Genomic DNA, 12,808 nt, shown 5'->3' with positions numbered 1-12,808 from the left:
TGATTGAAACAATATACTAGGTGCAAAGGCCTCGTTTCTCTCCTTCTTCTAAGGACACCACAGCAAGTCGTCGTTCAGACTGGCCCAGGGGCTGTCCTAGGCGAGCTTTCCAGAGCCCAAGTCCTGAACCTCTCTCTGTGCTGACACGAAGCACTGCGGGCTTGAATTCACTTCAGCTTCAAGCTTCCCTGGCCTTCTGGGCTCTTCCCAATTTCCAGTTTTTCACACTAAGCCCAAGTATCAGCTTTGTCTGAGCAAGGTGTGGTCTTCTGACTTACCTTTTAGGGTAAGGATAAGGCACTGCTAGCCGCTATAATAGAGTACTCATAAACTCACATGGTTTAACACAATAAAAGTTTGTTATTCACTCATTCAAACTATGAAACAAGTATTCCTTATGGTACCAGCTCTCCTCCAAGTGGTGATTTTGGAACCTATGCTCCTTCCTTCTTGAGCGTCCCCCGTCTTCGATGTGTGGTTTCTCAGGTTGCTGTGTTTCTCTGCATCAAGCCTGCAGAAGAAGAGAGAGCACAGAGAATTGCCTGTGGGTGGTGTTCAAGGGCCAGACCTGGACTTGCTCCCACTTTGCTTCTGCTTGCATTCTATTGGCAGGAACCCAGACACACGGCCTTGTCTAGCTGCACGAGAGACTGGGAAATGTAGTCCAGCTGTATGTCTAGGAAGACAAAGACTTTGGTTTGATGATCAGCCAGTAGTGTCTGCCCATATCCCCCCATGTATGAGCTTTTAGAAATCCTGTTGTCATTTTTCTCTATCATTTCTGGCTTATACACAGCAATTTACTGGTTAAGAATAAATGGCTTGTTCTTTAAAAAGTAAAACATGGGATCACCATCAATTCAGTCAGCCAGTCGTGTCCGATTCTTTGTGACACCATGGACTGCAGCACACCAGGCCTCCTTGTCCATCACCAACTCCCAGAGCTTGCTCAAACTCATGTCCATCCAATTGGTGATGCCATCCAACCATCTCATCCTCTGTGTCCCCTACTCCTCCTTCAATCTTTCCCAGCATCAGAGTCTTTTCAAATGAGTCAGTTCTTCACATCAGATGGCCAAAATATTGGAGTTTCAGCTTTAGCATCAGTCCTTCCAAAGAACACCCAGGACTGATCTCCTTTAGGATGGACTGGTTGGATCTCCTTGCAGTCCAAGGGACTCTCAAGAGTCTTCTCCAACACCACAGTTCAGAAGCATCAATTCTTCGGCACTCAGCTTTCTTTATAGTCCAACTCTCACATCCATACACGAGTATTGGAAAAACCATACCTCTTACTATGTGGACTTTTTTTAATACGCTATCTAGGTTAGTCAGAGCTTTTCTTCCAAGGAGTAAGCATCTTTTAATTTCATGGCTGCAGTCACCACCTGCAGTGATTTTGGAGCCCCCAAAAACAAAGTCTGTCACTGTTTCCATTGTTTCCCCATCTATTTGCCATGAAGTGATGGGAATGGATGCCATGATCTTTGTTTTTTGAATGTTGAGTTTTAAGCCAACTTTTTCACTCTCCTCTTTCACTTTCATCAAGCAGCTCTTCTGTTCTTCTTCACTTTCTGCCATAACGGTGGTGTCACCTGCATATCTGAGGTTATTGTTATTTCTCCCGGCAGTCTTGATACCAGCTTGTGCTTCATGCAGCCCGGCATTTTGCATGATGTACTCTGAGTATAAGTTAAATAAGCAAGGTGACAATATACAGCCTTGACGGACTCCTTTCCTGATTTAGAACCAGTCTGTTATTTCATGTCCGGTTCTAACTGTTGCTTCTTGACCTGCATACACATTTCCCAGGAGGCAGGTAAGGTGGTCTGGTATTCCCATCTCTTGAAGAATTTTCCACTTTTCTGTGTTGTGATCCACACAGTCAAAGGCTTTGGCATAGTCAATGAAGCAAAAGTAGATGCTTTTCTGGTATTCTCTTGCTTTTTCTATGATCCAACAGATGTTGGCAATTTGATTTCTGGTTCCTCTGCCTTTTTTAAATCCAGCTTCAACATCTGGAAGTTCATGCTTGGAGAATTTTGAGCATTACTTTGGCTGGCATGTGAGATGAGTGTAATTGTGTGGTAGTTTGAACATTCTTTGACATTGCTTTTCTTTGGGATTCGAATGACAACTAACCTTTTCCAGTCCTGTGGCCACTGCTGAGTTTTCCAAATTTGCTGACATATTGAGTGCAGCACTTTCACAGCATCATCTTTTAGGATTTGAAATAGCTCAACTGGAATCCTATCACTTACACTAGCTTTGTTCATAGTGATGCTTCCTAAGGCCCACTTGACTTCAGACTCCAGGATTTCTGGCTCTATGGATTACCATAGGACTGGCAATTCCACTCTTAGGACACCCATGTACCAATAGTGTCTTGCAGGAAGGGGGACCCTTTCCAGGGCCCCAGAGTGGGCTCTTGTCTAACACTTGGAAATGCATTGTCCGAGGAGACACATGTGCTGACATAGGAAGAGATTTTATTGGGAAGGGGTACCTGGTGGAGCGCAGTAGGGTAAGGAAACCCAGGAGGACTGCTTTGCCACATGGCTCACAGTCTTGGGTTTTATGGTGATGAGATTAGTTTCTAGGCTTTTCTGGTAGCTCAGCTGGCAAAGAATGTGCCTGAAATGCAGGAGACCTCAATTCGATTCCTGGGTTGGGAAGATCTGCTGGAGAAGGGATAGGCTACCCACTCCAGTATTCTTGGGCTTCCCTGGTGGCTCAGCTGGTAAAGAATCTGCCTGAAATGCAGGAGACTTAGGTTCAATCCCTGGGTTGGGAAGATCCCCTGGAAGAGAGAATGGCGACCCACTCCAGTAGTCTGGCCTGGAGAATTCCATGGACTGTACAGTCCATGGGGTCACAAAGAGTCTGACACGATTGAATGACTTTCACCTTTCATTTTGTCCCTGACCAATCATCCTGACTCAGAGTCTTTCCTGGTGGTGCATGCATTGTTCAGCCAAGATGGATGCCAGCAAGAAGGATTCTGGGAGGTGGTCGGACAGGTGGTGTCTCCTTTTGAACTTTCTAGAACTCTGCCAGTTGGTGGAGGCTTATTAGTTCCATGTTTCTTACCAGGACCTCCTGTCGTAAAACAACTCATGCAAATGGTCACTATGGTGCCTGGCCGGGGGGGCGGTCTCAGCCAGTGTGCTTCCCCTAACAACTCCCTCCTGAGAGACTTCATACTCAAGATACTTCTTGGGGACTGGGACAGAGGTCTCTTTCTTCTGTAACGTCTTCCTGCTGTTCCTAGGTGTAGTCCTGCCTAGTAGAAGTCTCGCTCTACCTGATCTAAGTTGAGGTATTTTTTAACTGAAAAAATAGGCTTCTATACTTGTAGTAACAGCGATTTAGCCTGAAACTGTTGGATCCCATCAGAGATGAAACAGACAGGGGTCATGAGGAAACCTAACAGGATACTCATCACTGGTCCCCAGAAAACGAAGGTACATTTGAGGTGAGGACTGCAGGGTGTAGTGAGGCAACAGGCTGGTGCTCCAGGAATCTCTGTGCTCAGCCTTCCTCTCCCACCTGGGGCCCCAGTTCCATAGAAGAACTCAGATACTGTTATGGGTGTTCTTCCCCTCCCTTCTCTGATCAGCAACTGTTTGGATCTGTTCTTTGAAACTCAGGGAGGGTTAAGGAGGCTGAATAAAGTCTATATCCTACAAGCAAGAAAGAGGGAAAGCAGAAAAGTTCTGTACTCCAGACCCCCACGGAGTCCTGCTCAGTTTTAATTCAGGGAACTGGGTAACTATGACTCTGATAACTTCCTGTCAAAGTGGGGCATAAGACTGACTCAGTTTGGAGAATAGACCCTGAATTGGAAGTATTTCTGAGTTCCAAGTCCTAGATCTGAGCCTTGTATGATTAAAATCTCAATCCCTTGGTCTGCCATTTAGGTGTAACAGACACAATTAGAAGTAGTTGAAGGAGTGACAACTTGAATTATAATAGGCAAAATAAATCTCATTTCTTTTCAGAATAATAGGCCTGAAATCCAGTCTGGACCTGGCACTTTGGGGAGACTTGTAGCCAGGTAGCCAGTTGCCTAGTTTTATAAAAAGTAAGGTTGTAGTTACTAGCTGCCAGCAGACGTTGTTTTGAGACTCACAAAACTCAAGTTTTTAGCAATATGAGGACTAGTCTGAAATTACATCCGTAGTGTCTCCTAGTTATTTCCTTGGATGTCTGAACCATAGCTACTCTATTTTGACTTTTAATTGTGATATTCTCCTTAATAGCCAAAGCAGATGTCACCATTAATGATGTCGTTTCTCTGTGTATGAGAAGATGCAAGCATTGGGACTCATAAAATCTTCTGAAAAGATCTCTCTCTGAAGGCCTGTTCTGCCAGTTTTTCCCAGAGCACAGAGTGCCTCCTTCCTGATTTCCACCCTGAACTCCTTTCAGAAGTGTTGGAGGTCAGCAGCTGTGGTGGCCATGATTTAATCTTTGAGGAATTAGATGGCAAGTGCCAGTTTCCAGCTGGCAGGGCCCCTTCTTGGTCATAAACTCGACCATGATTTGGTGCGGGGGAGGTGGCACCTCATGACCATTTCATCCCACAGAGCTGAGAATGTCCATTCTCAGGTCTGGCAAAGATTTTGTTGACAGGCCACTCAATGTTCTGTTACTGGACTAGGCCATAAAACAGTATCCAAAATCCTCTGGACCACCTGTCTTACTAGCCTCTTGGTCCAGGAAAACATGCCCTCTTGTGGCTTCTTCCCATATCTAGAGTTACACTGTTACAATCATCGATCTCATATGGAACTATATATTATTTTTCAGAGGCCTACCACACATTTGGCAGTGTAACAAACAGCAATTTTTTAAAACAGGTAAGATAAAAATAACATAGCCAGCATTATTAGTAAAGTCATAAGAAAAATTTACGCTAACAGCTCCCATTAGATGTAGCACAGTATATCCCAGGTTGCCTGACTTAGTCTATTCTGTATGAATCCTTATCTTCCAGGGAAATTATATATTGGTACTGTCTATAAGGCACATAGCCCAGTTTCCTAGTGTTGGTAGACTATTATCCTTAGTATGATTTAATTGTTTCCAACAGAGGAGACTTTAAACCTAAATTATTATAGCCTGGTATTCTCTATATAAATCCATCCCATTATTGTGGGAGGTTTTTTCCTTTGTTGAAATTTGCTTGTTCCTCTGATTGAGCTTGAGTAATAGAAAAGTGAAAGGGTTAGTAGCTCAGTCGAGTCCAACTCTTTGCAGCCCCGTGGACTGTAGCCCGCCAGGCTCCTCTGTCCATGGGATTCTCCAGGCAAGAATACTGGAGTGGGCTGCCATTCCCTTCTTCAGAAGATCCTCCCGTCCCAGGGATCAAACCTGGGTCTCCTGCATTGCAGGCAGATTCTTTTACCACTGAGCCACCAAAGAAGCCCTGTGTAATAGAAGATAACTCAAATTTATGGCCAGAGTCAAAGCAGGCATTATTAATTGGCCGGGAGAGGGGATCCACTCTAGTAATATCAATGTGTGCTAAGTCACGTCAGTTGTGTCCAACTCTGTGCAACCCTATGGACTGGAGCTTGCCAGGCTCCTCTGTCCATGGGATTCTCCAGGCAAGAATACTGGAGTGTGTTGCCATTTCCTTCTCCAGGGGATCTTCCTCACCTAGAGATCAAACTGGGGTCTCTTAAGTCTCCTGCATTGGCAGGTGGGTTCTTTACCTGGGAAGCCCTGTAATATCAATAGTGGCCTGAATATGACTATAATTTTTCTTTTTAAGTTAATTTTCTCAGTGTCAACCAGTCAGAACCTTGGAGTAGAGAAATTTACCAAGGTAACCCAGAGCTAGACACAGGTAATTGACCAAACCCAACAATTGGGTTGATTTCTAAAACTAGCATAGGATCATGCCTATGATAGAAAAGCATTTGATTTATGTGTAAAGGTCCAAGGAGTCAAGAAAACATTATAAAAGATCATACAAATCAGGTCCAGCATCTGGGGCAAGCTGTCTACTTCTAATGTCATCTTCTTGGCCTAGTTAAGCAGTTTCCTCTGTTTGAATGTCGTTTCAAGGTAAGTTCAGGTTAGGAGTCCTCTCTATAAACTCGTCCAGTGTAGGGGCCTTTGGAAGTGGGAATTAATCTAACAGTCAATTTCCCTTCAATTTTACCGAGCATGAGCTAGTTAAGAGTACCTGATAAAAAGGTCCTTCCATCCAGGTTGGAGACAGTCCCTTAAATTATGTCTTCTTCTAGTCCTGGTTGCAAGTCATGAGGCATCTGATCTTTATCCAAAGATAGATTACTGAGATAAGCTTCAGAAACAAATTTAAGGTGTTCTTTAAGAATTCAATTAAATTTTACATTAATATGGCATAAAAGCAAAAAACTATCCAGGAAATGAGTCTTAGTATATACAGACCTCTATCAACAAACTGGGATTTAATATTTATTGAAACACCTTTTTCTCTCCAAAATTATCATTTTTACCAAATATAACTAAATTAAAGATTAGTTTGTTTGCAAAATCGTTCTGCTCTCAATAAATTTGGTCTGATGATTTATATAACCATAATTGATCATAGACTTATTGCTTTGCTGAAACTTTTATAAAGTCTCAGACTGAACTTTTAAAATAAAACCTTTTAGGGCTGGGAAAGTCATGCCAAAGGCTTATCACAGATTTCGCTTAACAAATCTAGGTGAATTCTTCTCTTTTCAAGGTCTCAAAAATTACCTTTTCAAGGTCGCAAAAATTCTGTACCTGTTAGTGAGATTACCTTCCTAACTTAACTGATAAAGTTACTGGAAACCTAAGAGTTTCCAATCTCTGGAGGAGTCAGATAGAAAATATAATTGTTTCAATTTGTTTACAACATATAATTTTACCAAATTACCATCATAATTAGTCTGAGGGAAATGTTTTCTCTACTCCCAGAAAACATAGATTCAAACCTATAATTTTTTCAGCTCAGTTCAGTTCGGTCCCTCAGTCATGTCTGACTCTTTGCAACCCAATGACTGCAGCACAGCAGTCTTCCCTGTCCATCACCAGCCCCAGAGCCTACGCAAACTCCTGTCCGTCAAGTCGGTGATGCCATCCAACCCACTGTCATCCCTTTCTCCTCCCACCTTCCATCTTTCCCAGCATCAGGGTCTTTTCCAAGGAGTCAGTTCATCAGGTGGCCAAAGTACTGGAGTTTCAGCTTCAGCATCAGTCCTTCCCATGAATATTCAGGACTGATTTCCTTTAGGATTGACTGGTTGGATCTCCTTACAGCCCAAGGGACTCTCAAGCGTCTTCTCCAACACCACAGTTCCGAAGCATCAATTCTTCGACACTCTGCTTTCTTTATGGTCCAACTCTCACATCCATACATGACCACTGGAAAAATAGTTCTGACTAGACGGACCTTTGTTGGCAAAGTAATGTCTCTGCTTTTTAATATGCTGTCTAGGTTGGTCATAGCTTTTCTTCCAAAGAGCAAGCATCTTTTGATTTCATGGCAAACCACCATAAAAGTTACAAGCATATTCATTGGTTCATTCAGTCCTTTTGTTAACCTTTGTGAAGTCATCAGTTTTCCCATTAGAATACCAGGACATATCAGAATTTAGGAACTCCATATAATTTCTAGGATATCTATATTAGTAATGTTTACCACACAATGTAACCTGAGAGGATTTATTACTCATTTGATAATATTTCCCATGTAATTTAATTCGGTCAGATTTAGCCAGCACTGGTTGGTGTATCACTTAGCGTGCTGATATATCACAATGGGCCTATATACTGAGGCTTAAGGTCTAGTGAAAGTCAGCTCTGCCATCCTAGACATAGTGGCTCTAACCAGTTTTCCTATGGCTGTGTCATTCCTAATAAAATCCATTTATCCAACTAATTGTAAACCAATTTTAGAAAATCCTAATCATGCATAACTCTTTTCAGTATTTTTTTTTTCATATCTTCTTCTACTGAAAACACATCTTAGTTTCCCTATTTTCCACAGTGAGGTACATTTCTTGTTGACATATTTGTAACAGAATACAGTCTTATTTGACCTCTAGTAAACCTAGGTACAACAGAAGTATTATACTTATTGATGGTTCTAGAGACATATCTGTTACCAGGTATTAATTTAATATTGAATATTTCCCACTTCACATGAACCTGGAATTAATTTAGCTTAGTTTAGAATTGTTTGATTTATAAGTTCTTGGAATGGAATGTGAAAGTCGCTCAGTCATGTCCAGCTCTTTGCAACCCCATGGACTATACACTCCATGGAATTCTCCAGGTCAGAATACTGGAGTGGGTAGTCATTCTCTTCTCCAGGGTATCTTCCCAACCCAGGGATTGAACCCAGGTCTCCCAGGTGGATTCTTTACCAGCTGAGCCACCAAGAAAGCTATAGTAAGTGCTTACTTTTCTTTAAACCAGTTAAATAGCGCTCATTCATAAATTAATCTCAAAAATATTATCCAGAGACAAAGATATACCAGGACATACACATATTCAGACAGACACAAAGTGAGATCTAGCTTCATTTTCTAAACTCAGACATGAATTAGATATTACACTATAAAATTTACTAGTTTATTTATAACAGTTGGAACAAATAAAAAATTTAAAGACTTCTTCCTGTTTTTCCTCAGTCTCGGGAGTTATAGATGGTCTAGATAAGTGTTCCTGAGAGCCCTGGTCTCAAGGCACAGGGAAAGAAAATCAAGTTCTTGGAAAATGGCGGCACGTCTAAAACAAATGGTGACCACACAGAGCAAAATGGCCATCAAACGTCACAGCACAGAACACAGAGTATAAGACACACAGATAAACCTGGCAGTCCTCATCAGACACTCCCTTAAATACAAGATTACAGTCTCTCAGAAAACCTCCTGTAGGACACAGAACTTTGGATCCAAGTACTAACAGAGAAAATGAAAATATCTCAGGTCTTCAAAGATTTCAAAGGGAGGAAAGTCAGGTTGAAAGAAGACAAGAGAAGGCAGGAGAGGGGGGGCAAAAAAAGATGGCCTTACAGACACCTCTCGCCACCTGCAGATACCCAGGCATTACGGGACTTTATCCTGGGCCTCCAGAGAAGGGAGGACTGGAACTTGGCCCTACCAGAAACCAGACCAGACCAGAACAGAACCAGAATTCAAGTTCTCTGCCAAGCAAAGGGGATCAGCCTCCAATCCTCAGCTCAGGCTGAGGCCCGTTCCTGCATCCAGGACCAGAGGACTAGAAAAAAGGGGAAGGATAGGAAGGGTTAAGGAGAGGAAAGAGAGAGGGGAGGGGAGAGAGGTCAATAAATTCTCTTGTTCCTTACCCGGTCGGGCACTCTGGCCAGTTGTCCACGTCAGGAGGAGACCAGGGACAAAAGTGTCCCAGTTGTGGCCGCTGGGTCTGGTCCATCGGTGGGCAAGCTGGTCCTTGAGTACCCCGAGCGATCAACATGTCAGTCTCAGCAAAGAAGAGTCCCTGGTGGAGTCGCCTTTTGTTGTAGGAAGGGGGACCCCTTCCAGGGCCTGAAAAGTGGGCTCTTGTCTAACACTCAGAAGTGAATTGTCCGAGGAGACACATGTTGACAAAGCAAGAGACTTTATTGGAAAGGGGCACCCGGGTGGAGAGCAGGAGGGTAAGGGAACCCAGGAGAGCTGCTCTGCCACGTGGCTCGCAGTCTCGGGTTTTATGGTGATGGGGTTAGTTTCTGGGTTGCCCTTGGCCAATCATTCTGACTCAGAGTCCTTCCTGGTGGTGCATGCATTGTTCAGCCAAGATGGATGCCAGAGAGAAGGATTCTGGGAGGTGGCCCAACACGTGGTGTCTGTTTTTGACCTTTCTGGAACTCTTCCTGTTGGTGGTGACTTATTAGTTCCGTGTTCCTTACCAGGACCTCCTGTCGTAAAACAGCTCATGCAAATTGTCACTATGGTGCCTGGCCGGGGGGGCGGTCTCAGCCAGTGTGCTTCCCCTAAGGGTTGTCCTGTTTGCAACAGGCAGGAAGTAGAAACAACCCAAACGTCCATCAATGAAATAAATGGATAAATAAATCGTGGTGTAGACATACAATGGAGAATTATTCAGCCCTAATGAGAAATGAAGTACAGATACATGTTATAATGTGCTTGAACTTCAAAAATATTATGCTAATATAGAAACCAGGCATGAAAGGTCACATATTACATAATTCTGTTTTTACAAAATATCCAGACAGGAAAATCCACGGAGATGGAAAGCAGGTTGGTGGTTGCCAGGGAGTAGAGGGGAAGGGAAGTAGAGGGTGACTGCTTGTGTATGGGGTCTCCTTTGGGATGAAAGTATTTTGCAAGTAGATAAATATGGAGGTTTACAACACTCTGAATTTACTAAATGCCTCTGAATTGTTGACTTTAAAATGGTTAATTTTCATCCCATATTTTGGGGCTGCTCTTCTGAGATGGCCTACATTCTGTTTGTGGAGTATGTTTCTCCCAAGGCTGTTCTCACTTTCTCAGATGACTCTATGCCCTGGGGCTGCTCTTGCCTTTTGAGACAGACCACATGCTGTCTCTGAAATGTGTATCTCTCTAAATAAACTCACTTTCACTTAAATAAAATAAAAAAGTTTATTTTATGTTATGCGAATTTTATCTCATTAAAAACTTTATAAAGATTCCTGAAAAAAAAAGAATAATTGGATGGTTTTTTTTTAATTTTTGTTTTTAGTGAAGTCTAGCTTTTACTTATTATTCTTTGTTAATTTTTCTGGTCTGTATCACATATGAGGGTGCATATCATCTTGGCCTTGTCCAGCAGCTTACTTCATCCTGTGCTCCCTTTGAAGACATTGGAAATTAACTGGTTTATTATTCCTTAACTCCTTGGACTCTCGCTTTGGGTTTAGGAAATGCATTTCTAGCACATAGAGTGATGCTCTGTCAGCCTTCATGTGCTAAACAATGATGACGGACATACCCTGGACCTGGTTATTCTTACTTAGCTACAAGTCTAACTTCCATCCACTTCTGGAGGCTTCTGAACTTTCTTCCCACCATGCCTGCCCACTCCTGCCCTCTGTGTGGTGTCTAGGAGGTTGGGAGCTAGGCATTTTCAAGTCTTCCTAGGAACCAGCTCCAGGCTTTTCTACACACAGGGGTCAAATATTCACTACAATTAAAAAAATAGTTTTTAAAAATTAATCATATTCTGCTCATGCTTCAAATAAAATAGCACTTACTATGCTGTTTTATATTTCTTTTAATATAGGACTTTTATTCCTCTAGACTGTAAGCCCATTGAGGGTAAGAATCATGCCTTAATTGCCCCTATATCCTAGCACTTAATACGGTGCCTGATAAAATTTATTGCTTAATAAATATGAATGAAGTGAATGAACAGAATGTAATAACATACAGACAAGAAAAAGGTTGTTTTCTCATCAGAATGAAAATCTTGATTGAAGCCATTCTCTTGTAGAGAGAGCAGCTTTTACCTGAAATCAATGAATTGCTGGACATCAGCACAAAAGAACAAGTAACCAGGGCTGGCACGAATTATAAGCAGGCGGGCTCAAGAAAAGAAACAGGCTGTGTTATTAACGGGAGCCTAAAACCCAGGAACAGCGGAAGCGGGCCGACCAGGAGTGGCCGGAACACTGGGGGTGGTGGGCAGGCTCTGCCACAGGCGCTGGGGGAAATCCAGACAGGCAGTAAACTCAGCGTGCTAACGGGCGGAGGCGGCAGCCTTAGGGAGGCTTATCAGGGGAAAAAGGACCCCAGAGTGTTGGACCTGGGTATGAGGAGGGGTGCTCTGAGCAGGGGCCATGGGAGAGCCAAATGGGTAGGTGGTCAGCATCAAGGGGGTCTAGCAACCATCCAGGCTGTGGGCAAGATTTCTGGAAAGAATAGTGAAATTCAGTGTCCTGGGGAGATAAACTGGAGCCAGGCTGGGTCTTGGTTTTTCAGGACCTGGGTTCTTGCTAAGTTTTCCAAATAGAAAACTGAAGGGGCCCAGACAGGGGTGTTTGGTGAGAACCTGGATACCAGCAAGGGCGGAACTAGAGCGGGCTGGGTGACTTACACCTGGGCTCCTTAGCCTCACTCCACGACGGAGGCCAGGGTGGGTCTCCGAGGCTGCGGCAGAAGTGAGAATGCAGATGGGACTCAAGTGCTAGAGTTCAAGGTCTAGGGGCTCTTGCAGGACACATGGGAGAAATGAGGAAGGAAGGCCTTCAGAGAGCAAAGAGCCTTTAAAGTTAGACTTTTGAAAAGCAGACTTACATAGTTGCCAAGCTGGATTCAATGATCAGGCTGGGTACCTATAAATTATTCCACTGGATTTATTTATTTTTTTTTTATTTTTTTTGTTATTCCACTGGATTTAATGTGTATACATTTTAAAGATTTTTCTCTCCCCATAGCAAAGTAGATTTACAATCTGAATGGCTGAGCTTATTAATTTTAATAACCTTCTCTAGAATAGAAGTATATGAGAAGACGAGAAGTAATGGCCTATGTCCTGAGGTCCAAGAAGGGGGGCGACCCCTCCCCAACACTCACAGCTATGCAGGCTACAGGGGGTCTTCCGGTGACCCCAGGGTAGGTTGCTTATGCCTCCACTCCCCACCTATCCCACTGACATGCCTGCTTCCCTGAGGACTCCAAACAAATAGAGCTGTCTGTTTTCCTCTTCAGTGGTTGGGTTGTTCAACTCTTTCTAGACATGTTTCCCCAGCTCTTGGTAAAGCACCCCAGGCCAGTACCTGGGGGATCCTTAGTAAATTCTGAATGGAGTGCTGGCTTGGCCAAGGGCTGGCTGCCTT

The 12,808-nt window shown here is 43.3% G+C and overlaps 1 long non-coding RNA gene across 1 annotated transcript; it reads right to left on the bottom strand.

The window, feature by feature from the left end:
* Positions 1 to 340: 340 nt before the first annotated feature.
* Positions 341 to 9,628, bottom strand: LOC123333581. The gene is made up of 2 exons (XR_006641041.1): positions 9,335 to 9,628; positions 341 to 511 (listed from the first exon to the last, which is right to left on the bottom strand). It is a non-coding gene; the product is annotated as an uncharacterized LOC123333581 (long non-coding RNA).
* Positions 9,629 to 12,808: the final 3,180 nt, after the last annotated feature.

Source organism: Bubalus bubalis, chromosome 5 (genome assembly GCF_019923935.1).
Source record: "Bubalus bubalis isolate 160015118507 breed Murrah chromosome 5, NDDB_SH_1, whole genome shotgun sequence".
NCBI classification, from domain to species: Eukaryota; Metazoa; Chordata; class Mammalia; order Artiodactyla; family Bovidae; genus Bubalus; species Bubalus bubalis.
The sequence above is the reverse complement of the archived record's forward strand: the minus strand, read 5'-3'. Positions and strand labels throughout refer to the sequence as shown.